Source organism: Theropithecus gelada, chromosome 1 (genome assembly GCF_003255815.1).
Source record: "Theropithecus gelada isolate Dixy chromosome 1, Tgel_1.0, whole genome shotgun sequence".
NCBI classification, from domain to species: Eukaryota; Metazoa; Chordata; class Mammalia; order Primates; family Cercopithecidae; genus Theropithecus; species Theropithecus gelada.
This window is the reverse complement of record NC_037668.1, coordinates 113,311,344-113,336,574: the sequence shown is the minus strand read 5'-3', so window position 1 is coordinate 113,336,574 and position 25,231 is coordinate 113,311,344. Positions and strand designations below refer to the sequence as shown.

General features: G+C 38.2%; 1 protein-coding gene and 1 long non-coding RNA gene across 9 annotated transcripts in view; one reads left to right on the top strand and one right to left on the bottom strand.

Moving 5' to 3' along the window:
• The window catches only part of LOC112619538, a 124,057-nt gene that overhangs the window by 11,108 nt on the left and 87,718 nt on the right, over window positions 1-25,231 (bottom strand). The window contains exons 3-4 of the long non-coding RNA XR_003118247.1: window positions 12,582-12,651; window positions 8,793-8,984 (exon numbers count right to left, since the gene is read on the bottom strand). This is a non-coding gene — a long non-coding RNA (uncharacterized LOC112619538). The remainder of the gene's footprint in view (window positions 1-8,792; window positions 8,985-12,581; window positions 12,652-25,231) is intronic.
• The window catches only part of DDAH1 (dimethylarginine dimethylaminohydrolase 1), a 254,705-nt gene that overhangs the window by 183,909 nt on the left and 45,565 nt on the right, over window positions 1-25,231 (top strand). The window contains exon 1 of one of the 8 annotated variants that reach the window (XM_025377543.1): window positions 9,638-9,739. The exons of the other annotated variants lie outside the window; for them this stretch is intronic. The gene's annotated coding sequence lies outside the window, so the exon portion shown is untranslated. Of the gene's footprint in view, window positions 1-9,637; window positions 9,740-25,231 lie in introns of those variants that run through there. 8 annotated transcript variants of the gene reach the window in all.

Here is a 25,231-nt window from a genome sequence, read left to right as displayed (position 1 = left end):
AAAATGTAATAGTTAGTAAATAATATTTATTGAACATTTACTGAGTAGATCACCATGCTAAGAGTTTTATAAACATCATTTTAGTCCTCACAACAACCCTTTGAGATAAAAAACAACTTTTATTTTTATGTTTTTCCAGTTTGTTTTTGTTTGTTTTGTTTTGAGACAGGGTCTCTATTGCCCAGGCTGGAGTGCATTTAATTTTCATTTTTAGTAGAGACAGGGTCTCACCCTGTTGTCCAGGCTGGTCTTGAACTCTTGGGCTCAAGGTATCCTCCTGCCTCAGCCTTCCAAAGTGCTGGGATTACAGGTGTGAGCCACCACACCCGGCCTAAAAACAACTGTAAATGATCATTTTATGGGTGAGGAAACTGAGGCTCAGAGTATAGTATCTTTCCCAATCAACTAGCAACTATCAGAAAAAGCATTTGAACCAAGTTGTTTAATTTCAAAACCTGTGAATGTAATCATTTTGCTACATAGCCTCTGAGGGGTCGTCTATTTGAATTCCTTCAAGTGAATCCTGGACCGGTGGAACTTTAAACAGACTGTCAGTCAGGATGCCAAATACTCCACACTGAAAGTAGATAGAAATAGCATCATCAGGAGCACAGTGAAGGTGACACTTTCTCCTTTTTGACATTTTTCAGAGAGCCATTGGTTGTCCTGGAGTATTACTGTCTACTAGGATTTACTGGGTGCTACATCCAGATAAGCCAAAAAGGAGATGGCTCTGGGTTGTTATAATGACATTTTTATGATTTTTTTCATGTAACATGTCATTTTATACTTTATTAAGTATTCTAATGATTCTGGACAACACATTTAGAAATGGAACTCAGAAAAATGAGGCAAATTTAGTGTGGTGTTTCCCTTTATGATTCCAATTGCATTTTTCATGGGTCACTGTGAACAAGGCTTACAATTATTTTTATATAATGACTTTTTCATTCACATTATTTCTGTAATCTCATAGTTTAATGACAATTACTGTCTATTCATATTGTATTTCTAAGACTGGTGTTCAAGAGAAAGTTTATTTTTTCTAACAATAGTAGTAATGGTAAACAACTAAGATTGAGGGATCACTTTGTGTCAGGCTTTTCATTAAGGCTTTTTACATGTATTGTTTCATTTAATCATCATATCAACCCTATGAGATAGTCACGATTGTGATCTCCAATTTACAGACGAGGAAACAAAAGTTGTAGAAGTTGAGTGATATAGTTTGGATGTTTGTCTCTCCAAATCTTATGTTGAAATTTGAATCCCAGTGTTGGAGGTGAAGCCTAGTAGGAGGTGTTTGGGTTGTAGGGGCAGATCTTTCATGAAAGGCTTGGTGCCATGCTCAGAGTTAACAGGTGAGTTCTCACTCTCTTAGTTCCCCTGGAACTGATTGTTAAAGAGAACTTTGCACCTCCCCAACCCTTGCTCCCTCTCTCTCACCATGTGATGTCTGCACACAATGACTCCTCTTTCCCTTCTGCCATGAGTGGAAGCAACCTGAGGCCCTCATGAGAAGTAGATGCTGGTGCAATGCTTCTTGTACAGCCTGCAGAACTGTGAGCCAAATAAACCTTTTTTCTTTGTAAATTACCCAGCCTCAGGTATCCTTTATAGCACCACAGGCAGAAAATTGGTACTGAGGAGTACAGCATTGCAATAAAAATACCTGAAAATGGGGAATCAGCCTTAGAACTGGATAATGGACAGAGTTTGGAGGCCTCAAAAGACAAAAAGACAAGGGAAAGTTTGGAACTTCTTAGAGACTAGCTAATTGGTTGTGACCAGATTCCTGATAGAAATATAGATAGTGAAAGCCCAGCTGACAAGGTCTCAAATGGAAGTGAGGAACTAACTGGGAACTGGAGCAAAGGTCACTTTTGTTATGCCTTAACAAAGATCTTGACTGCACTGTGTCCATGTCCTAGGGATTTGTGGAAGGCTGGATTTAATAGTGATGACGATGAAGGTTATCTGGTAGAAGAAACGTCTAAGCAGCAAAGCACTCAAGAAGTGGTGTAGCTGCTTCTAACAGCCTATAATCAGATATGGGAGCAAAGGAATGAGCTTAAGTTGGAATTTATATTTAAAAGGGAAACAGAGCAGAAAATTTTGGGAAGTTTTCAGCCTGCCCATGTAGTAGGAGAAGGAAAGAGCAGTTTTAGGTGAAATCCAAGGATGTGGCTGATCTATTGCTTGCTAGAGAGATTAACATGGATAAAAGGGAGCCAGGCGCTAATTCAAGACAGTGGGAAAAAGATCCTGATGGTGTTTCAAAAACCTTCAAGACCACCTTTCCCATTACAGACCCAGAGACCTAGGAGGCCAGAGTGGTTTTGGGGGAATGGCCCAGGGCACCACTGCCCTACACCACCTCAGGACACTACCCCCCAATCCCTGCTGCTTTTAGCTCCAGCCAGGTTGTCTTTGTCTGCAGGGTATAAGCCTTAATAAGCCTTGGTAGTTTCCACATGGTGTTAAGTCTTCAGGCATGCAGAATGCAAGGGTGATGGAGGCTTGGCAGCTTCCACCTAGATTTCAGAGGATATATCAGAAAGCTTGAGTGCCCAGGCAGAAGCTTGCTGCGGGGTGGAGCCCCCACAGAGAACCTCTACTAGGGCTGTGTGGAGGGGAAATATAGGGTAAAAGTCCCCTACACAGAGTCCCCACTGGGGTATTGCTTAATGAGGCTGTGGGAATGGGGCTACCATCCTCGAGATCCCAGAATTGTAGAACCACCAGTATCATGTACCCTCAGCTTGGAAAAGGTGCAGGCATTGGACTCCAACTCATGAGATCAACCATGTGTGCTGCCCAGCAAAACTGTGGGGACAGCACTGCCTAAGGTCTTAGGAGCCCACCCCTTGCACCGGTGTGCTCTGGACGTGGGACATAGAGTCAAGGATTGTTCTGGAGCTTGAAGGTTTAACGTCTGCCCTACTGGGTTTTGGACTTGCATGAGCTTGTTACCCCATTCTTTTGTCCAACTCCTCCCTTTTGGAATTGGACTGTTTACCCAGTGCCTGTATAAACATTGTATCTTGGAAATAAATAATTTGTCCTTGATGTTACAGGCTCCCAGCTGTAAGTAACTTCCTATAAGTCTCAGATGAGACTTTGGACTTTGGACTTCTGAGTTGATGCTGGAACAAGCTAAAATTTTAGATGACTGTTGGGATAGAATGATTGTATTTTGCAATATGAAAAGGACATGAGATTTGGGGAACCAGGGAAAGGATTATATACTTTGGATATCATGTTGAAATTTTATTCCCAATGTTAAGAGGTGGGCCTATTGCGAAGTGTTTGGGTCATGGGGGTGGATCCCTCATGTTTGGTGCCATCCTCCTGGTAATGAGTGAGTTCTCACTCTATTAGTTTCTGCAAGAGCTGCTTATTAAAAAGAGCCTGGCATCTTCCTTCCCTCTCTCTCCTCCTTCATCTCTCTCACCATGTGATCTCTGCTCATACCTGCTCCCATTGGTTTCCATCATGAGTAGAAGTGATCTGAGGCCCTTCCCAGATGCATATGCTGGCACCATTCTTCTTGTACAACCTGTAGAACCTTGAGCCAAATACATATCTTTTCTTTATAAATTACCCAGCCTCAGGTATTTCTTTATAACAATGCAAATGCACTAAGACATTGAGTAATAGCCCAAGCTCACACAACTAGTAAGTAAGTGGTAGATCCTATATTCAAAATGAGGCCTCATTTGCTCCAATATCCATGAGCTCAACTGCTCTCCTATACCATCTTCCTGCCAGGCTGCTCTAACTGCAGAGTAAACTCGCATCAGATAAGAGGTTATGCCTTGGTTAAGGCCCTGTGGTCCAAACATATGGGTTTCCCAGTGGCAAAATTATTTAAGGAAAAGGTTGCACATTTTCCAACTTTATAATATGCTTTTGAACTATGTGTTAAAATGAGGTTGCTCTCTTAAAAGCAAACTGTTAAAGAATACAGTCAGTAAGCTATAATTTACTATGTATTTTACTAATGCTTTGTTTATTTCTAAGATGATCCTGGTCTTTTTCAACAGCCTTCAGTGGATTGTTTTTCTTCAAGCCATTCTGAATTTGTTTTTGATTCAAGTTAGAAAAGCTCCCTGGCTATAGCTATGGTTCTGTGTGTCTAACTGCTTTTACTCTGTGCCAGTGGCTTTGAGTTCTTCAGCAGAGGTACTCTGGCAGACCAAGTCTGTCTTATTCAGAGGCTTAAATAGATATTGTAGCGGAGAAGAGGAAAAGAATCAGCAGTGATTATTACTTGTACTTCTGAGACTCTGTAATGGTTAAATTTGCTTATTAACCACTTTGATACAGACTCATCTTCCAAATACAGTCCAGAGACAGACTGCTATACAGTTACAAATGGTCTCCTTAATTAGCTTCCAAGGTCCATTAGAGTTAAAGTTGTATCAGAGCTTTGCATTTTAAGTAACATGTAAATAAATCCTAGAGAAGTTTTATCACGCTCACTGTCTGCTTCCTTTCATGCCAGCATCACCAAGATCATCAGGAATCACTAAATTTGTTCATAGAGAAGTAATTTCTAGACCTCCCTTCTGTTTATTTGTTAAGGGGAGAAATGTTGTTCCTCATTGTTTAAATGAGGAAAAAGAGTCATTTGAGTTATGGGACATTATATAATGTTGTCACAGAGGTGGTCAGGAAGGAAAAGTAACAATGTTTAGGTGTATAGTCTTGAACCTTTGACTTCCATCATGAAAGATTAACTACTACAGGAATTTCCCTTTTGCTGTAAGTTATTAGAAAACTGGACCAACTATGTGAAACAACTTTGCAGACAGTGCACACAGGAAGTGTAGGACTGATCGCTGAGGGAAGGGAAACAAATGATGAGATTACAATTTTCCCAGCTTATTGTCTGGAGATAGTTTTCAGGCCACAGAGGTGGAGGAGGGGATGTAGAACAGAACCTACTGGTCTTATCAAATTGAGGGGACGAAAATCAGAGTTTGGGAGAACTAAAATGGTAGAATTTGCAGGGCAGAGTACTGGAGATGAGGGGCTGCTCAAATACATCATTCCAGTACTTGAGTCTTTGGCTAGGTATTTATTTGTCTGTGCATGCATAAGAGGAACTACCCAAAGCTAGAGAAAGAACCACCAGAAAATAGGCCAGACAATTCCCAGAACTCATGCAGAAATGACATTATATTCCCAAAAGTCAGAAAAGAGAGCTCTCACAATACACAGGGCTTTGAGTAGAGCCTCAGAAGAGCCTTGCCTTAGCATTGAGGGGAAATCACTACTTAATACCAGAAACTTTACGCATCATAATCAAATACAGGCATGCCTCAAAGATAGTACAGGTTCCATTCAGATTATTACAATAAAAGCAAATACCGCAATAAAGGGAGTCACAATTTTTTTTGCTTCCCAGTCTAAATAAAAGTTATGTTTACATTTTAATGTAGTCTATTAATTGTGGAATGGCATTATGTCTGAAAAATATATATGTATCTCAGTTAAAGAATATTTTATGGCTAAAAAATGCTAACAATCATCTGAGCCTTTAGCGAGTCATAATCTTTTTCTTGGGGAGGGTCTTGCCTCAACATCAATGACTGCCAACCTATCAGGGTTGTGGTTGCTGAAGGTTGAGGTGACTGTGGCAATTTTTAAAAATAAGACAACAGTGAAGTTTGCTATGTTGATTGACTCTTCCTTTCATGAAACTTTTCTCTGTAACATGCAATGCTGTTTGATAGCATTTTACTCACAGTAGATCTTCTTTCACAGTAGATCTTTTGTAGTCCTCTCAAACTACCATTGCTGTATCAATCAAGCAAGTTTTTGGACTGTTCTAAATATTTTATTGTCATTTCAACAATGTTTCACAGCATCTTCACCAGGAGCAGTTTCCATCTTGAGAAACCACTTTCTTTGCCCATCCATGAGAAGCAACTCCTCATCCATTCAAGTTTTATCATGAGATTGCAGCAGTTTAGTCACATCTTCAGGCTGCACTTCTAATTCTAGTTCTCTTGCTATTTCTACCATGTCTGCAGTTACTTTCTCTACTGAATTCTTAAACCATTCAAAGTTCGAATCAACTTCTTCCAAACTTCTGTTAATGTTGATACTTTGACCTCCTCCCATGAATCACAAATGTTCTTAATGGCATCTAGAACGATGAATCCTTTCCAAAAGGTTTTCAACTTATTTTGCCCAAATTCATCAGAGGAATCACTCTTTTTGGCACCAATAGCCCTGTGAAATGTATTTCTTCAATAATAAGACTTGAAAGTTGAAATTACTCCTTCATTTATGGGCGGTAGAATGACTCTTGTGTCAGCAGACATAAAAACAACATTAATCCCCTTGAACATTTATATCAGAACTCTTGGGTGACCAGGTGTATTGTCAATCAGCAGTAATTTTTTTGAAAGCAGTCTTTTTTTCTGAGCAGTAGGTCTCAACAGTGGGCTTAAAATACTCAGCAAACCATGTTGTAAACAGATGTGCTGTTATGCAAGTTTTGTTGTTCCATTTGTAGAGCACAGTCAGAGTCAATTTAGCATTATTCTTAAGGGCCCAAGGATTTTCAGAATGGTAAGTGAGCATTGGCTTTAACTTAAGGTAACCAGCTCCATTAACCTCTAACAAGAGAGTCAGCCTGTGTTTTGAAGCTTTGAAGCTAGGATTGATTTCTCCTTAACAGCTAGGAAAGTCTGAGATGACATTTTCTTCCAATATAAGGTTATTGGATTTACTTTGAAAACCTTCATTTAGTATAACCATCTTCATCAACCATATTCATAACATACAATGCTGTGTGTTAGCTATAATAGATCTTCTGAATAACTTGTTGCAGCTTCTACATCAGCACTTGCTACTTCACCTTGTACTTTTATGTTGTAGAGATGGCTTCCTTCCTTAAGCCTCATAAGCCAACCTCTGCTACCTTTACAATTCTGCAGCTGCCTCACCTCACCTCTTTTCAGATCTCATAGAATTAAAGAGAGTTGGGGCCTTGCTCTGGATTAGGCGTTGGCTTAAGAGAATATTGGGGTTGGTTTGATCTTCTTTCCAGACCACTGAAACTTTCTCCATATCATCAATAAGGCTGTTTTACTTTCTTATTAGTCATGTGTTCACTAGAGTGGCACTTTTAATTTCCTTCAGCAACTTCCTTTACAATCACAACTTGGCTAACTGGCACGAGAGGCCTAGCTTTGGGCCTGTCTTAGCTTTTAACATACCTTCCTCACTAAGCTTCATAATTTCCAACTTCTGATTTAAAGTGAGAAACATACAATTCCTCCTTTCACTTGAAAACTTGGAGGCCATGGTAGGATATAATTGGCCTGATTTCAATATTGCTGTGTCTCCAGGAGTAGGTAGACCCCCAGGAGAGGGAGTGACAGGGAAACAAACCAGTCAATGGAGTAGTCAGAACACAACAACATTTATTGATTAAGTTTGCTGTCTTATGTGGACATAGTAAGTTTGAAATACTGCAGGAATTAACCAAAATGTGACACAGAGATACAAGCAAGCACATGCTGTTGAAAGAATGGCATCAATAGACTTGCTTGAGGCAGGTTTGCCACAAACCTTCAATTTGTAAAAAAAAAAAAAAAAAAAACAAAAACAATGTCTGCAAATCACAATTAAGCAAAGTACAATAAAACAAGGTATGCCTGTAACTGAAAACCAGTAGTGAAGAGATAATCTGAAAAGCAGTCAGAGGAAAAATACTCATTGTGTATAAAGGAATAAAGACTAGGATGACAGCAGAATTCCCATTAGAAACAATGCAGACATAAAGGCATAAGAATGATATAATGGACTTGGGGACTCTGGGGGAAGGATGGGAAGGGGATGAAGGATAAAAGACTACACATTGGGTACCGTGTATACTTCTCAGTGACAGGTGCACCAAAATCTCAGAAATAACCACTGAAGAACTTATCCATGTAACCAAAAATCACCTGTTCCCCCAAAACTATTGAAATGAAGAAGAGAAACAATGCAGGCTGAAAACATTGTAATGACAAATGTTTTGCCAAAAAAACAGAAACACCTGCCAACCTAGAATTCTGTATCAATAGAATATATCTTTTTTTTTTTTTTTTTTTTTTTTGAGACAGAGTTTTGCTCTTGTCACCCAGGCTGGAGTACAGTGATCTCGGCTCACTGCAACCTCCACCTCCCAGGTTCAAGCAGTTCTCCTGTCTCACCTGAGTAGCTGGGATTACAGGCGCCCGCCACCACACCCAGCTAATTTTTGTACTCTTTTAGTAGAGACGAGGTTTCACCATGTTGGCCAGGCTGGTCCTGAACTCCTGACCTCAGGTAATCCACCTGTCTTGGTCTCCCAAAGTGCTGGGATTACAGGCATGAGCCACCATGCTCGGCCAGAATATATCTTTCAGGTCTATAGTTCCTTCTCTGAAACCCAGAGCGCCAGATGTGTTTCAAAATTTATAATGTTTTATATTTTGAAAGTAAATGAGTATGTCAACCATATTTCATAACACACCCAGATGAGTCTAAGATAGCAACCTTTAATCAACCACATTAATATATGTGCAGCAAAACCTATGACTGCTCATTCTAGATGAGATAAAGTCTATAAAACTTTCATATGTAGTCAGGTTTTGCTACCAAAGTAGTTCAGGCACTAAATTAAAAAAAAAAAATACGCTTGGTTTTCAGAACTTTGTGGGCTTTCAGAATTGTAAATAACAGACCTTGTGCTAGTCACTTTTCTACATGTTATACCTGCATTACCTCTGATCCTTACCAATCCTTACCTTGTTTGTTATCACAAATAATGTGTGACTACAGAAGGCAGCATGGATCATGTAACTAGAGGCTAGTGGGAGTGTCACCATTTCAGCTACGCCAGTGCCAGAGACCAAGAATCTGAGACTATGTTGGGATGATTGTACATCCTGGAAGATGCCAGCACAAAATGCTGGGTAAATGCTCATTGTGAATGTCACCTAGGAAGAAAGCAGTGGAGAGGAGGGGATGGACCTGAATTTAACTGAGTTGGAATTTGAAATAATTGAGAAATTACTGGACTTGTCTGTGTTTACCCAGATTATCTAGTTATAAGAAAATGAAGTTACATTTTTACATAACAGAATTTATAAGTTTTTTTTTTATTTATTTATTTATTTATTTATTTTTAAATTTATTTATTATTATTATACTTTAAGTTGTAGGGTACATGTGCATAACGTGCAGGTTTGTTACATATGTATACTTGTGCCATGTTGGTCTGCTGCACCCATCAACTCGTCATTTACATCAGGTATAACTCCCAATGCAATCTCTACTAAACATTACTTAATGTCATAGGGTCTGGTTCATCATCTGTTAGATAGGGAAAATAATACCAACTTCACACAATTGTATAAGGCTTCAAGGAGAAGATTGAGAAAGAAAAAGAAAACTTCATACACTTAAAAGAAAAATGTAACCGAGAATGTTAGGTAAGCTTGGGTTTTTAAACCAATGAGCTCTCTGTTGTTTTGGCAGAATTACTGTGGCTCCAGTGTGTGTTATGAATTTAAGAAGGGACAGCTGTTAGAAGGAGATGAGCTAGGAGGCTTTGCAATCATTCAGGCAACAGGGAATGAGGCCTTTTGTTAGGAAATTGCAGTGTACATGGATTCAAGAGACTTTCCAGTGGTAGAAACATGGAAAAGGGTGAGGAACTCAGAAGGAGTCAAAGATGACCTAAGATTCCAAGGTTGGTGATTAAAGAGGACAGTGATGACATTAACTGAGTTGGAAAGTAAGGATGCCAGCAGGTTTGGGAAATAAAGTTCAGCTTAGAGTACAGTGAATATATAGGGTCAACAAATGCCTTGGAAAAGAAGAGAACAGTGAACAGTAGTATAATGGTGAAGAATGGGTGTGTGGTGTGGCTCTGGAGGCTGACTCACAAGTTACTTAAGTGTTCAGTACCTCAGTTTGCTTTCTGTAGAATAGTGGTTCAAATATTATGTAATTCATAGATTTGTTAAGAAGCTTAAATATTAGGTCATCCAGGAAGAGAGCATAGTAGGGCACCATTATTGACTATAGCTATTGCAGCCAGTTAGTGGAAGTCTGATGCTGCGGATGTGATGGAAAGAGCACTGCTCCCTGCCCTGGGAGACAGAAGACACAGCTCTGAAATACAACTAGCTGGTGGCTTTGAACAAGAGGTTCAACTGGGCCTCAGTTTGTTCATCTGTGAAAACAAGGGACTGGATAATTCTCTATAAGGCTACTTACATCCCTTAATATTATATGATTCCCTTGAGGTTAAAAACAAAACTTGCTACAAATAAACCATAATGGAAATAATGTATTCACTTATAATGGAGCAATAGATTAAGTTCTATTTTAGTATCTATGTGCCTGACCTAAGACATATTTTTGCATTTAAAGCACATTAGAAAAATTTAGAAATAGTAAAGGTAAAAAGCTTTTCGAAATTTGCCTTCAGAAATATTTTTAATTTAGAATTTTAGCTGTGCCTCATTATCTCTACCTGTCACTATACATTTTCTGTAGGGTTTCATATGCCTTTTCCTGTTATACTTGCTTAGTGATGTCACAAAACACCTGTCTGGATGCTTACTTCATTTGCAAGGATAGAATAGGGCATTTCATTTGCTAGGATTTCCACTTGTTAAAAAGAATCCCAGAGGGCCAGCCATGGTGGCTCATCCCTATAATCTCAGCCCATTGGGAGGCCAAGGTGCGTAGATCACTTGAACTCAGAAGTTTGAGACCAGCCTGGGCAACATGGTGAAAACCTGTCTCTACAAAAAAATACAAAAATTACCTGGATGTGATGGCACATGCTGTGGTCCCAGCTACTAGAGAGACTGAGATGGGAGGATCTCTTGAATCCCAGAGGTCAAGGCTGCAGTGTGCTGTGATTGTGCCTTTGCACTCCAGCCTGGGTGGCAAAGCAAGACCCTGTCTCAAAAAAACAATAAAAAATAAAAAATCCCAGGTTCCATAGAGAGGGTACTCATTTACTGTTACTTTTTCTGCCTTCTATAGCAGAGTACAATCCTCTTTCCATTACATTACTAGAAATTTTTGTTAATGAAGACATGCTAAGCACATAACCAAAGCTAAGATTTTCATTTTGGCATATTTAGGGAGAAACTATGAGGAGGAGGAGATACAAAATGGCCTCCTCATAATAGCTTACACCTGCTCTCTATCACTTTACCTTTAATAGGGGTGATTCTATTCACCCTCATTAACTTCTTTTAGCCCTTTTTGGTTTTCGAAATTTGATACCATTTGTATTGAACAGAATAGTCTTTTACTTATGTCCTTCATAAAACGGCAGTATGCAAAATATGATTGAAATAAGAAATGAAGTCCAATAAGTCATGTATAAAAATTAGTCTAATTATATTACCTCATATTCATGCTGAAAACTTTACTCATATGACACATTTTATGCTCATGTTATATACACATTTGCCAAGTGTTCAGCTGTCAGAAATTAGAGATCAAATACAAAAATTTGTTACAGTTTGTATTATATATTTTCCAATTCTTTAGGTGGGCAGCCTTCAAATATTAATGAAGAGGAAGAGAGGTTATCAATTTAGTTGGGAAGCCAAATCTTCAGTCATCAAATGGATTAGTCAAAAGTTTTACTGAATGTGTGTGTGTGTGTCAACTTGGGGTGGGGGGATGAGGAGGCGAAGGAAAAAGGAAGACGTTTTGCTTCCTGAAACAATCTGTGAAGGAAAGTCTGGCAGACATTGTAAATTGCTTTGATTTTTACATTTTCCTTATCAATACCAATTGAAAAACACCTAGACCATTAACTTTGAATTGTATGGAAACCTCTAAAAATGTACGTGCCTGCCTAGTATCACAGAGGACCATGGTCCTCACTCTTGTTTTTCAGTGCAAGCCACATTTATTCTGTGGCCTTTGGGTTTGGTTAGATGGCAGATGGTTCCTCGTTTGATGCCATGAAATGATGAAATTCCAGCCAATATGAAAATTTTAAATGAAATCTGGTAATTTGTGCTTGGCGTCTAGAAGACAATTTAAATATATATGTATATATAATTAATAATGTATTAATGATTCTAAAACTTTAAAAGTAGAAACAACTTTCTATTCGTAGTCTTAACATTGCCTTTTCATATCAAAACCATTTTTAGTTCATCAGGAATCTTGTTAAACTGTAAACAAGGGGACTTGGGTTCTAATCCTGCTTCTGCCTCTGTGGCAGGGGAGAGTCACGCCAACCTAGTGGGAATTGGTCACCTGAGCTGTATGACCACAAACATCTCTTGTGAGTTTCACCTTTCATGATTCTGTGAACTAAATATCCTGTGCTAGTTTCTTTTCATTTAATTCCCCAGTCCAGAAATTTACCACACAGATACCTGCATGTAGCTTTGACATACATTAGGTGATCAGTTAATATTTGGTAAAGTAACAATGTGTTTTGCTATTTCAAATGGGTTGTAAAATTACTGTAATTTTGCAGCTTTTTATATTGGGGCTATTACTCATTTGTGTCGAATCATATTATTGTTGCTTTAACATTTACTTACTCTCAGTTGCTTTGTGCATCATTTAGAGTTGGTTTTTATGCATTCTCACTAAGGTATTTCAGCAGGGAAGCTGCAGGAAAATTTTTTTTTTATTTTGCCTAATCTTGGGAACTCTTAAAAAATAGACACAAATATTTTCATAATCATAAGGTAATCCAGGGAGTGAATTTCACTTTTGTCCAGCTTGATTTTGCTAAAAAAAAAAAAAAAAAAAAAAAAAAAAACCATTCTGGATACACAGGCAGCTTATTCCAAACCAGTTACCCTGTGAAAAGAAAAGCTTTTCCAGCTCTGCTCACTGGAAAACTGCCTGGATAGAGGCAAGCATTTGGTACCCTGAATTTGGAGAGACCTAGACTTTCTTCTAAGGCTCTAAGATGGATATAGAATTTAAAAATTATAAGAAATAACTTTGCTGTTTGATGAAAGAATTTTAAGGTTAACACATCTGTTTCCTTAACTTTATTTTTTTTCCATTACATATTTTCAGTTAATATTTAAATGGGGGATAAACTGCTCATCAGGCAGGTAGTGTAAATAGTGCCCTAGTTATTTTTAAATGCCTAATTCCATACGGTGTCTATTCAGCTTTACATATTTTCAGTAGTTAACACCCTAATAGGAGTGGCTTAATAAGCCATTTACAATAGAAGCAGTTAATTAGTTATGCTATTAAAAAGCAAACTTTAAAGCATTTAAGCCATTGTATGTTACTATTTGCTCTGAGAGGCAAACTTGAGATTTATAAGGTTCTAATTTGAACCCCAGAATAAATGAAGGTAAGGGAAGCCAAAACTTCCCCGGTGTTGAGGAAAAACCTTTGCTTTCTCACTTCCTATGAATAGCAGTATTGTCCACCACCATTAGTACAGGGGCACCAGGGCCTTGCCATTCCATGCTTGGGCTTGTTTTTATTTTTAAGGAATGTTGGAAAATTGTGGAAATGAATGTTTTTTCTTCCCTTTTTTCCTTAATACCTCATGGATCCTGACCTTTTTCTTTAAACTGGTTTAATATGTGTTTCCCTTAAGGTTGGTCATTGACCCAAAAATAAGTTTGAGTTTCTTTTTCCATGATCTCCTCTAAAGAATTCTGTTAATAGCATACTAAACTGGATTACAAACTTACTGAATAAGTGCTTTGAATTCTGGGCAACCTTGGAATAAAGGGCACAGAAAGAGTAATACTGCATAGAATGAAACTGGGCAAGTTGGTATAAAGGAAAGGAATGCAACTGTATGGTTGATGTGATCAACATCGTCTAGAAGGTTTATTAGCAATTTAATGGAATATGGCTATTCAAGCACAATAATGGCTTCAGTTGAAATGTCTGTTCTGCTCTTTTTCCCATACACTTTGGAATGAGTAGAATGTGACAGTTGAGCTTTCAACAAGCTTCATGAATTTTAAATTCTTTTTAGTTATAAAATGAGGTACATGGCATGTAGTCGGTGTGGACAAGGAGCTGGCAGCCTCATCTAGTCTTATGGAATATCAGGTGTCTTCAAGATAATGAGGGCTCAAGTTGACCAGGTGCATTCTGGGTGTGCTCTGTATATCCACAGAGAACAGAGGGACCTCTCTCTGTGTAACATCCAATGATTATTTTGCAGTTGTAAGGTTACCTTCTCAACATTTGCTACAAGACCTAAAAACTTGGTATCATCACAGAAGAAAACCTGTGCTGATGTCTCAGAACAATTTCTTTTTGGCAGCTAAATATTTTTATTTTGTTCTATCTCTGGTTGATTCATGCATATTTAGAGAAGAAACACTCTGTGAACTGTGAAACACTCTGTGAATTGATTTTTGTCCTCAAATTTCAACACCTATCCTAATCGATCCTGGAGTATTTATTTAAATATTTAATTTTTTAATAAAGTTCTCAAATTCTATTACCACCATAAAAGTCTGTATCTCTGCTTTGGGTTCAGTCTTGCAGTACTCTAAAATTCAATACGAGGAGCTTTACTTATTTTATTTGCAGTTACCTAACAACAAAAGACTGTTTTCAGAAGATAACTTTTTTTCAGAAAATCTAATTTAAAGCGATCTCAATTTAAATGATATGAATTTAAATTTAGTGGCCTGTGCTTTATTTAACTATATTTGTGCTTATAGGATAATTTTATAATAGTATGAGCAAAAAAAAAATTCTCATAAAAATACTTAATAGGAATGTGTTGAAGTTTGTGTGATAGATAATGTTAACAGTAAGTGTTATCTATGCATAGGTGTTGGGATTACAAAGATTTTTAATGGTTTTGACTTATCTATACTTTCTAATTTCTCTACATTAAATTTGTGGGATGAGATGTGTTACCTTTTTCACTTCAAGTCCAGAGACAGTGGGCTTTAAATAAACCCCTCAGAGAGATTAAATATATTTTTGCAGTTTGGAAACACCAAGGATAGGTGTCTGGGAGATACAGAGGATTAGTAGCTGGTGACTAACAGGTTAGGTAGGAAGCCAAGAAAGTGCTACTGTGTTGGTCATAGTTGCACTGCCAGAGGTTGTGAACAAAGGATGTGCAAGTGTTTACATGGACTAGAAATAGGTCGTGTAGGAGAAAAAGTTGGTCTGGGGCTGTTTCGAGTTCAGTCTAAAATAATAGTCCAGGGAAGTATGGGGACTCAGTGAGAGCCTGGATGGAATAGACCACAGGTGAACCAGGGGTGGATAACCCAAGCAAAAAAGACTCCAGTAATACAGCTTCCAGTGGTCCAGTCTCCCATATCCAGAGTCATGTTAGTATTTGGATGTTTAGAGTAATGGAAAGTATGCATTGACAAGCTGTGTCCCCTGCCTTGAGAACCAGAATGAGCAATGGTTACTGGAGTTGTAGGCAGTGGATGAAGTTTTAATATTTAGGCTTTGGGGTCCCAAGTATCTCTTAGCTTCTTCCACCAGTGTCACATCAACCATTTTCCGCCAACCAACCACAGCTCTTTCCATTTTTGCACATTTCCTTTTAGACTTAACTAAAGAGGTATACTTAACAGGCATACTTTAAAAACAAATTGTTGTAATCTTAGTTTTTTGTGTCTTTTAACTGCTAAATTTGCCCACATTCTTTTTGTTCTTAGAGCTGTCTCTTAGTTTCTTCCTGGGTGTTTACTGTCTCTTAGTTTCTCCCTGGGTATTTATAAGGATACCATATTAGTCTTTTTTCACACTGCTATAAAGATACTACCGGAGACTGGGTAATTTATACAGGAAAGAGGTTTGACTCACAGTTCCACATGGCTGGGGAGGTCTCAGGCAATTTGAAATCATGGCAGAAGGCAAAGGAGAAGCAAGTACCTTCTTCACAAGGTAACAGGAAAGAGAGTGTGTGAAGGAGGAACTGTCAAACACTTATAAAACCATCAGATCTTGTGAGAACTCACTCATCGTCATGAGAACAGCATGGGGAAAATTGCCCCCATGATCCAATAACCTCCCTCCCTCAATGCTTGGGGATTGTACAGGTCCCTCCCTTGATACGTGGGACATGGGGATTACAATTTGAGATGAGATTTGGTTAGGAACACAGAGCCAAACAATATCAGATACTCTTTAGTTCACTGCACAGACTAAATGACATTGAGCACTAAAGTATGTTACATTGTGCCCTGAAGACCTGAGTTAATCTAGTTTTCAAAGTTTGTGTGGTACTATCCAGGAGAAAGTGAAGCAACAAGAAAAATCTAGCTAACTATATCATGTCAATAAGAAATACTTCAGTTATATATTTGCATAATACTGAAATGAATTTAGTTTTGACAGCATAAACAGAACTGTGTTCACTAGGGACTTATTTCAAGATTTGAATATCAACTTATGTAATATTAAATTTAGTTAAGATACTTCAGAAAATTTTACAGACTATACCCACTATTTAAGTGGTGTTTTGCCAACAGATTGTGTGCTTTGTTCGACTATAAGCTTTGTACATTTCATAACAAGCACATTCCTGTTCTGAAATGGAATGCACCCGATCTATAATAAATCTGCTTGAGAAAACAATGGATCCTAGCCAGCTCTGCCTTGGTTCAAGGAAAAAGACAATAAATAGGGGGCAGTGACATTTATGAGAATCTAATTTCATTATGCTCTGTCTCATAGGAAGAGAATCTAGATGGTGTTAAGGTTATTGTACTTTGAGTATTACTCAAAACCAGATATGAAGTACCTTCTGTGTTATATTCCTAATGGTTATTCCTCCAATGAGTGTTTTACTTAAAAATTAGTTAATATTTAGTGATAAATTAGAAGTAAAACCAACATTTTTTAAAAAAGGAGAAAAAAACTATAATGGCAAAACTATAATGGCAAGAAAAATATGGCTTACTATATTTTTCAAAGTAATTTGGGAAAGGCAAAACTCATTAGCTAGATGATAATTAGTTTTCCTTGGTAGAATATTGACTGGAATGTTTCCATTAGGAAAATACTGTCGAACTGTTCCAGTCTTTTCCAGCTGAGGATGCCCAGATTTGATAACAGTGAAGAAAAATTCTTCACTATTTTTTAACACAGTGTTAGAATATGGACAATTATCATAACCAAGGACAATTTCTTGAAACTAGCCATTTTGTACAACTATGGTTGGAAATGAGCCTTTGTTTAATACTTATAAGCATCCAAATACTCAGCTGGTGTTTTTTCACTAACATATTTTAAACAAGTTCCAAGAAAAGCAAATGTATGAACATATGACAAAGGGTGAATATTTACAAAATCATTTGCCATGCTTCAGCCTGGAATCAGAAGGCAGCTTCTCAGAATTAATTACTGTGCACTCTGCTTATCCTGACTAGAGCCTTTCACAACCATCTCTAATGAAGCCTTTAATAACACACAAAAAAGCTAAGGACTAGGAAGGAAAAAAATAAGCACCAAAATTCCCCCCCAGAAATCATCCCAGTGTTACAAAAACCATCTTGCATATCATGTTCAAACCTGGGGCAAGGTAGAACAGTCAAAAAAGGCACCAACTTGCACCAGTTGTTGAGAAAGCTCCACAATTGGTGAAAAATTAGCAAATACAATATTTTTAAAAGAAATGCAGCCTTACTCATGCAGCAATCATTGAGGATATACTAATGAAGTGTTTCTCAGTTCAGATCTTTAGGGGACCTACTTGAATAAGTGAATACAAATGTGTTTTAATTAGCACAACAATGTTCATTTAGTCCTATGGTGCTATATAGTGTGAATGTACTTTGGACTGACTGATCTGAAATGTGTTTGAAAGTTGTTCTTGCTATATAGCCTTGCCTACACTATTGATTTGCTTAATGCACTTCACCTTATCTCCAATTCAAGTGATCATAATTTCAAAATTGATGACTTCTGAAAGAATAAAATCTTATGCTACTGGTAAGATTTGTTGTTGCTTGAGACAGAGTATTACTATGTTGCCCAGGCTGGAGTGCAGTGGCTATTCACAGGTGTGAACATAGTGCACTGCAGCCTCAAACTGCTGGCCTCAAAGGATCCCCCCACCTCAGCCTCCCAAGTAGTGAGGCTTCAGGCATGTGCCACTGTGCCCAGCTTTACTGCTATGTTTTATATGGCATCTACAAAACTGAATTTAACAGAAAAATGTACAGGCAAGTGGCAAGAAGTAGCACTTGATGACCTCACTACCTATTACCTCTGGAAAGTTCATTACAATCCATTTGTTTCCAGACCTTTATCTAGATGGTATTGGTGCAATCATAATGAATGTACATTAAGTAGCTCTTCCTGCCATAGGAGGATTTTTGCATCCATTGCTGCAAACAGCTACCAAACTTTGCAACAGTAATGAATGAGCAATGTCTCCTGGAGTCTTTTTGTTAGAATAGTATTGTTAATATTAATGGACAAGGCAAGTTTCCTCACATCACTTCCTGCAGATCATGGTTTGAGTTAACTCTTCTAATGTCTCTTAGATTTAAGTACCTTTTAGTATCATTGACTCCCAATTTTTATTTCTGGTTCTGACTACTCCCCTTGATCTCTCCATTTGAATACCTAGAAGTCATTTCAAACTCAACATGGTCACACAGTTCTTGAATTTTTTCTCTACAGCCTTGCTCCTCTCCCCGGAATTTTTCATATTAGAAATCAGTACACCTATCCACTCAATTGCTCAAGACAAAAATCTAAAAGTCACCCTGGGCCCTTCCTTTCCTTCACCCCCACATCCAGTCCACCAACTTCTGTCAGCCCTCCAAAACACATTCCAAATTCAGTACTTTGTTTGTCTCCACTCTCACCAAACTTGTGCTGACCACCGTTGTCTTTCACTTGGACTACTGCAATTGCTTTTTAACTAAGTTCCCTGTTTCCATTTGTGCCTTCCAATCCATTTTCCATGATGCAGCTATCTAGAATTCATAAATTAAATTATATCACTCCCTTCCTGCAAACTCTCCAGTGATTTCCAATAATACTTAAAATTCCAATTCTTTATGCAAGTCTACCAAGTTCAGCATGAGCTAACCCCATCCTCAACCCCAGCTTTATCTGGTAACATGCCATATTAGTTTGCTAGTATCACTGACTGGACAGCTTAACAGAAAGATATTTTCTCACAACGCTGGAGGCTAGCAGTCTGAGATCACGGTATTGGAAGGGTTGGTTTCTTCTGAGGCCTCTGCCTGGCTTGCAGATGGCCACCTGTGTCTTCACATGTCCTTTCATCCATGTCTCTCTATCCTAGTCTGCTCTTCTTATAAGGACACCAGTCATAATGGATTAGGGCCCATCCTAACGACCTCATTTTAACCTGATTATCTCTCTAAATACCCTATCTCTAAAGGCAGTCACATTCTTAAGTCCTGGGAGTTTTCAACATATGAATCTTGAGGAGACACATAGCCCATAACACTTGCCCTCTTCATTTTAGCACTGTGCTAGCTGTCTTCCTGTTCCTTGAACACGTTAAGCTTGTTCCTACCTTAGGGCCTTTGCACTGGCTCTTGTTGGAACATTCTTTCTATGGGTAACAGAGTTGGTCCTTTTGGTCACTCAGATATCAGCACAAAGGACACACTTTCAGAAAGGCTGTTCCTGACCTTCCAAACTACAGTAACTACCCTAACCATTTTATATCACATCTCCTGAATTAAATAACTGCATAGCACTTACCACTAATATTTTTAATGTTTATTATTTATTGCCTATCTCTCCATATCCTCACCAGAATATACACAGGGCTCTTCTCTCTTCACTGATGTATTCTCGGAACCTAGAATAGTGCCAAGTATATTGAAAATGTTGAATAAATGTTTGTTGAATGACTAAGCAAATGAATAGAATTATTGGAGATGAGTGGCGGTTAGTGATTATTTGGACAAATAGGCCAATGGTAGTTCTCTCACCTGCAGGCTTTTAGAAATAAAGATGAATCTGCCCACCCTTGAAATGTCATAAGAGTTGTTTAAAAGAGGTCACACAGGTTGTATGGCTCTTGCCGTGGCTATGCCTTGTCTAAACAAGGTGGATTTTTTTGCCTTATACTTGTTTATAACATTTCCAGAAATTCTGTCTGACTTACAAAGTTGTTCAGCTGTTCATTCAGTAAATATATACAGAGTCAGCTAGGGGCCAGAACTTGTTGATAGAATGCCCCCAGCCTGGGTGGCATAAGGAGACCCCATCTCTCCAAAAAAAAAAAAAAAAGGCCATTGGGCACACACCTGTAGTTCCAGCTACTCAGGAGGCTGAGGTGGGAGGATTGCTTGAGCCAGGGTGGTCGAGGGAGGACAGAGTGAGACCCTGTCTCAAAAAAAAAAAAAAAAAAAAAAAGGATCCCCTGGGGCACACAGACGGAATCTCTGACCCAGCCAGGACCTACATTTGGGCTGGGAGCAGGGATATGCTGGAAGGCTTTTAGGGCAGCTTAATGCCTACAATGTATTAATTGTATACTGAACATACAAAATATTTCCCATACATTAATCTGTTTGTGTCTGGCAGCATGCGACTCCTCTGAATTCACAGAAAATTATGGACACTTCGAGTACTATTTCTGGTGCTTATTTTGGATGATGTGCACAGCAAATTTTTATGCTTCTCAACATTCGGGAAAATTAGTTTAAAATTTTATAAACTTGTCCGTTCCCTGGTTTTTAGCCTACTAAATTTTGCAGGTCTTTTGGCAGCTGACACTTATTTTCATTTGGTATTTGGTGATAAATCATATTTTTATTTGTCCCCTGCAGACAGAATGTCAGTGGCTTTTAAGTACTCAATACATGTATTGTGTCATTATCGTCAACAAGGAACTGGACAGCTTGAATTAGTACATTATATATCAAGAGAGCTGACAAGACCAGCAGAGCTCCTGCCTTGTTTTTCATTTAGAAAGCTAAATGTCACTTCCAGCCTTCTTCCGGGAAACTGTCTTGTAGTGACATCTTTATGGAGGGACCTTTGAACCTCTGGAACTTTCTCAATGTATCCTCTCCAGATAATGAAAGGGATCTTTCCCAGTTTTGTCCAGAGTGCTTTTTATTTCTCCTGGCTCCGTGGGTTTGCCTTTCACATTTCTGTCTAATCTTCCTAGATGCGATATGCCCTTTGGATCTGAGCACTGGTTCAGAGATGAAGAGTGTTGAAACATTAATTCCAGCTCTGATATACAGAGCTGCAACAATTGTGCTTTATAAACTAACATAATCCTGGGATGCTTTTAGCTTGACAATCTACTGTCTTCTATAGGTAGGATGGTCTTAGTGTTGTAAGTGGTTATAAATGGCATGGTGCATTCCTATAAAAAGAAAAAATCCTCCATTAATAGTTGTTTCTATATCAGAAGTTAATGAGTTTTGTAAAGTGGCCTGTTATTACTGACTCTTTGGATACTACTTGTCAATTTTATTGTATATATAAATGAGTTACTTTTAGCTGCAGCTAACAGAAAACTCAAATTGGTTAATAAAATGAAAAATCTCATATATTAAGAACTCCAGGGCTCTAGGGTTGGATTTAGCAGCTCAAAATGTCATCAAAGACTCAAATTGTTTCCCTGTCTCTGCCCTGCGATATTTGGTGATGGATGTGTTCTCACCAGTTCCAGGTACAACATCTATACAGAACAATGTCCAAGGGAAGACGAGGAATTATGTTGCTTTCAATGGCTCCAGGAACCTTTCAACAGACACCCCCTCAGTGGCCAATATTGGGTCACTTGCACTAGTCCCTGGCATAAGAGAGAGAACTGCCATGACTGATTTAGACTGGGAGGTACCTTAAGGAATATGGTGATAATTAAATGACATAATCCATGCAAAATCACTTAGCACAATGCTTGGCACTTAGAAAGAGCTTAATAAATTGTACTTATTATTAATGATAGTAAGTGTTATGAGTGGTTAAGAGGTTAGTTCCTCAGACCTTGTTGATACTGATTGTGTGTTGAGGAGATAAAGATAACGGGGATCACCTGGGGAAGCCCATCTGCTCAAATCCTCAGAGCGCATAGCAGGACCCTACTCATAGGAAGGGAATGGGACAGGTTACTAGAACAGGACTCCAGGGAAAAGAACCAAAGCAGCACCCAGGTATATGGTCAGGAGTAGGACAAAGCAGAAAGAATGATTTGACCCTGTGTCTCAGAGCATCGGCCTGGAGCTTGTTAGATCCTTCTCTCTCAGGTTAAGATCGATCATGGGAATAAATGAGTTATTTTTAGATGCAGCTAACAGAAAACTCAACTCAGATTGGCTAGGGAAATGAAAAATCTCATATATCAAGAACTGCAGGGCTCTAGGATTGGGTTTAACAGCTCAGTCCAACTTACGGAATGAACCCAAAGTTGATGAAATCTACTATACTGCATGTGAATATAAATAAGAAAATACGCAGAGGTTGGTAAATAAGCAGAGTCTGACATCTGTCTTACAGGAAAAGCATTGTAGATTCTCTGTGTCATATAATTATCTCACTACTGGCAAGTAATTAGCAGCCTTAGAGAAACTGTGTGATGGGTTCCTCCAAAAAAATAAAATATAAGTATCAAAAGTTAGTGTTGAGTTGACACTCACACTCTTTGTTTCCTACTGCAGTGGAATCTTCTGTTTGCCTCTGAGGACTCCCATCTTTCTGAAGTTTTTTAAATCCACTTTTGGGTTTGCCCTATCTTGTCTGCATTCATATATCCAACCTCTTGCCTCTGATTGGATTTGTTAAACACCAGAATACTTTAATCATGAGTAACCATCTGGGGTATTTTCAGTAAATTATATGGAAGGGAAATAGGATTACAGTTAGAGTAACATTTATAAATGCCAAAATTTTTTCTGGGGGTGCAACTCTTAGAAGTCTAGAGCTGGAAATGACCTCATTTTTAAGCTTTGTTCCCTCCGTTTACCAGTATGGAAACCAAAATGCTAAATATCCTGGTTAATTTTTTGCAGTTTCCACTAGAAATAAACCCTTATGTTTGGAAATCCAAGAAATCAATGGGAAAAAATGAAATGGATATGTAACAGTTTGTGGGAAATGTTTCAAGAGATCTTATTCATGTAAAAGTTATTATAACAAAAAGTTCAATAGAGGGAAAATGAGCTGAGTGGTTATAAAACCTTAACACATATTGACCATTTGATAAAATCATGAGTTCTCTGAATAATCACAAGGTTAATATTTATTTGACTTTGATAACTTTTAAAGATTGTCATGATTAAATAATTTCCAGTTCTGTTGACCACTTTTGTAGGACTAAGGCTCCCATTTGATTTGTTGGTTGGTTGTTTTTACCAGCTATCAGCCGAGAATTGCTCTCAGTTCCCAGAGGCCACCCCGTAGGCCCTCTTCAGGCAATTCACAACGTGGATGTTTACATTCTTCAAAACAGAAGATCAGAACATCTCTCTGACTTCTTTGTCTCTAACCTTTAAACCCACTTTTAAGGGTTCTCCTTAGGTCAAGCCCACCCAGGGTAATCTCCCTTTGATTAACTCAAGTCATCTGAGTAGATACTTTACACCTGCAAAATTTCTTTACTTGTGCTATGTAAAGTAACCAATCACAGAAATGATATCTTCATCATATTTTCAGGTCCTACTCACACTCAAAGGGGGAGAGATTTATACAGGACATGTACATCAGGGGGCAGCAATCATGGGCACCATTTTAGAATTCCACCTACCGTACTTCCTAGTGTGGTAGAAACCCTTCTCATCTCTCTAAATTCATTGCATTTGTTTGGAGTGTATATAATGTCTTGGTTTGGAGTGTGTCTGCATATCCATATGCTTTGGTAACCTCACTATTTAAAATACACTGTTGACTATCTATAGATTTTTATACAAATAACTCCTCCTCATACTCTGATGAGAAAGTAGTGGCTCCCAAAATTTATTAGCCTTAGTTTGTGTATGCTTAGAAAGGCAAAATTTAGACTCTTTAGAAACCAAATGCAAGTTCAAACTGCTGCAATTTGTAGCCTCTATCCTTCCATTTCTCCAGAATGTCTGAGTCCACATTTTTGTTCAATAAATAAATAATAGTGAACATAATCTGTTTTGGAGAGAACAATAGCTCCTCACAGTCATTCAATTTCATTGTAGATACCTAAGTTTTTTTGTTAGTAACAATATTGTATAGGAAAGAATAACACAAACTTCAGAGCAAAGCTAGTTGAAATCTCAGCTCTCTGCTTACTTGCTATGAGACTTTGATCAAATTTACTTACTCTGCCCCAGTTTTCTCATCTGTAAAACAAATAATTCTTGTACTTGCTTCATCAGGTTGTAAAAGTTAAATAAGGTTAATATGAGTTCATAGCAGAGTGCCTGGCACATAGGAAGACTACACAAATGTTTGCTGTTATCATTGCTAACTGAATTTCTCCTGAGAACTTTGTCCTAAAATTAGAATATAGAAGAGGATTCCAATATGTTTTTATTTAGAAATTTTTAAGACTGGATCATTGAGTATATTAAACGTCTCTTCGATCCTTTTTGTTGGTAGTTTTGGCTGGTTTTAGTAGTCGACCCATACAGCCAGGAGTGGTGGCTCATGCCTGTAATCCCAGCACTTTGGGAGGCTGAAACGCGCGGAACACCTAAGGTCAGGAGTTTGAGACCGGCCTGGCCAACATGGCGAAACCCCATCTCTACTAAAAATACAAAATTAGCTGGACATGGTGGCACAAGCCTGTAATCCAAGCTATTTGGGAGGCTGAGGCAGGAGAATCACTTGAACCTGGGAGGTGAAGGTTGCAGTGAGCTGAAATCATGCCATTGCACTCCAGCCTGGGCAAAAAGAGTGAAACTCTGTCTCAAAAAAAGAAAAGAAAAGAAAAGAAGTTAATCAACACATATGGAAAAATTTAGGAACGAACCACTGACCAAACCTAAAGCATCTCCAAATCGAAGGGTAGTAATGAATATGCAGGTTTTTCTTGGTGAAACAGGTTGGTGTAGTTTATATATTCTGTTCATATTACTTAGTGTTCTTAATCATTCTATAACTTAACATCCTAAGGCCCTCATATACAGAAATTGCATTTATCTCTGATATGAAGAGATCATATCACAAAGTCACCTTGGCACAGGATCTTATGATACCCAGTGGACTTAAATGTACAGAATTGGAAGGCAGAAGGCATGGGCTCCAATTCTGATGTGGGCTGCACTCTATGGTAAGACCTCAGCGGAATCATAAT